Here is a 3,020-nt window from a genome sequence, read left to right as displayed (position 1 = left end):
AGAGTGGCTATGAGTCACAAGTGACTTAATGGCATATAACAACAACAACAACAGCATCTACTAAGAAAAGACTCAAATGATGTCAAGAAAACAGCAGTATGCCTCAGATATCATTAAAAAATAACACTTCTTCTAAAAAAGCAGAAACAATCAATACCCCAGAGAGAGACAACCAGAATAAATACTTTGATAAAATTGGAATAGAAGGAAATTTCCTCAACATAGTAAAAAAATATATATGCAAAACCAAGAGACAATATCATTCTTAATTGAGAAAGCCTGAAAGCATTTTCCTTGCTAACAGTGATCAGACAAGGATGCCCACTGTCACCACCTCTATTCAAATATTGCTTTTTTTTTTTTTTTTTAGGAAGTGCTTATTATGGCAATACAACAGAAGAAGAAAGTCAATTGCATACAGATTGGCAAAGAGATGGTTAAGTTATTATTCTATGTGGATAATATGATACTGTACACAGAAAATTCCAAGGACTCAACAAAAAAACTGCTAGAGCTAGTAGACCACTTTATTAGAGCGGCAGGATACAAGAACAATATCCAAAAGTCAGTGGGATTCCTCTACCATAACGAAAAGACTTCAGAGAAGAAGCCAAGAAAGTGATACCAGAGTGCTTCGCCTCACATATATTAGACATGGTGTGGGAAGGCTGGAGGGTCAGTGAAGGAGAGGAAGACCATTATCCAGGTGGATTGATATATAGTGACTACTCCAATGGGCTCTTGTGTGTCAGGAAGTGTGAGGATGGCGTAGGATAGAACAGGATTCTGATCTTTTATTCATAGGTTTGCTATGAGTCTTACTTGATTTGACAGTACCTAACAACAACAAGCAAAGCTCATGAGAGAAGACTGACCATCCTCCATGGAGCAGCTTGTGGATTTGAACCTTCTGCCTTTGGTATTACAGTGCAGCAGGTACTACTCATTTTAAAAATAACTATCCAGGCTTGATGAGGACAGATAAATTATATTTGACACAGATAAAAATTTATCCCTACTTCCAGATTCTTCTTCAAAAGAGGAAGTGATCCTCTCTCACAAAACTTTCACACATTAGGTTTGAAAATACAACATTTACTCTCTTATGTCATAGTTCATAGGGGGGTGCACTAGTAACCCAGAAGGCAGTGTAACCCTAGTGGATTCTAATTTGCTAGTGGCTCCATAGAAGGAAGACGAGCAATCTCCTCATATGCAGTTTACATTCTGGGAAATCCACTAGAGGGTCTCAGCTGTGAATTGGATCTAAGTTGGTGCAATGCATTTGAGGTTTTTAACTTGGGGATGTTTTGTTTTGTTGTTTTGAGACTATTCACAGAGAAAACAGTCTATAAGGCATCTGCTTTATACTTCAATTTCCTGTTTCTTTCCTATTCCAAATGTTTCCATTTCTAGGCTCTGATTCCATTGCCTCTCACAGTGTTTCTGTACTTGAAGACAAATTCATGAAGCATTAGGAATGCACATTCACCCTCAGAGCTTACAAACACCGCGTTAAAAATAGCTGGTGAAAATGGGAAGATGCCATGGATAAATATGTTGTAAAGAGAGAAAATTCTGTTTCATCAATTATGCTTAAAGAAAATGTATTTTAAAATAGAGGTTACATATAAACTGTTTTCCTTTGGTGGATTTTAGTTTCTAAATCATCTCAACTTTTTGATGTGTTTATTTTAAAGAACTATATATATGGATACATTCATTCATTCATAAGCTTCAAACACAGATGGAAAAACTGTATCATGGATTAAAGCCATTATGATTAATCACATTTAGCTTTAAATATCTACGAAAAGAATTAACTATTTAATCTTACTATTGTATGTATAAAAGTCCATAGTGAACTCATGACAGTACATGTCTGTCATTGTGACAAGCTGAAGTGTCTACTGCATTGATGTGATATTGTAAGCTATGCCACTTAGATTTCAAATATTATCAGAATGAGAGAGAGAGAGAGAAGGAGAGAGGGAAAGAAAAAGGGAGGAAGAGAGAGAGAGAAGATTATGGACTAAGACAAACTTCTGAAATACCAGGCCTTTGAAAATCCTATGAACTATGCTGCTTGTTATATTTCATTCAATGACACCTAACAAATAGAAACCTTATGAAGAACAGATTTTAACTCTGCCCTATCCTGTGCCATCTTCATATATCTGAAACACTTGAACTCATCACTACAGTCATTGTGCCAAACCATCTTATTGAACATCTTTCTCTATTTCACTGACCCTTCACCTTTCCAAACATGATGTGCCTCTCCAATGAATAGCCTTAACTAGCAACATGTACAAACTAAGTAAGATGAACCTTTGTCATCTTTTCCTCACAGGAGCTATCTGGCAACATTTTCTCCAAAACACATCTATTTGTTCATTTGACAGTCCATGGAATATTCAGTACTCTTCTTCAACACCAGAGTTCAAAGACATTAATTATTCTTCTATCATTCTTATTCATTGTCCATCTCTCATATTCACAAGAGATTGAAAAGTCCACAGCCTGAATAAGACAAACCTTAGTTTTCAAACTGACGTTGTTGTTGTTGTTAAGTGCCGTCGTCGAGTCGCAGGCGACTCATAGCGACCCTATGAAGGAGAGTCCTCGACACTTGGGTACCTTTCATTCATTCTCTCTCCAGGTTCATAGGGTTTCCGGAGGCAAGCTATTATGGAAGTGGATGCCACTCCTCCTTCCAAGCTCAAACGGACATTATTGCTCTTAAATATTTTGGAGAAGTCCCTGACAGCAGACTTGCTCAAATCAGCATGTCCTCTTATCTCTAGAATGCTGATATTCCAAGCATGTTGAAAATATAAATTATTCTGGTAAACTCTGCTTTCAGTCAAGATCCATCTTACATCACTACTATTATCCCTGGTGCCATGACCTCTAAATCCAGCTTGAACTTCTGAAAGTTCTCTCACAGTACAATCTTCTATCTGCTTATGTAGCTAGGTATATTCAAATGGTTTTGGCATACAGAGAAAAATCACTCT

This window comes from Elephantulus edwardii, unplaced genomic scaffold (assembly GCF_000299155.1).
Source record: "Elephantulus edwardii isolate Elephantulus edwardi_28Jun2011 unplaced genomic scaffold, EleEdw1.0 scaffold00073, whole genome shotgun sequence".
In the NCBI taxonomy this organism is placed as follows: domain Eukaryota; kingdom Metazoa; phylum Chordata; class Mammalia; order Macroscelidea; family Macroscelididae; genus Elephantulus; species Elephantulus edwardii.
This window is presented reverse-complemented; position numbering follows the sequence as displayed.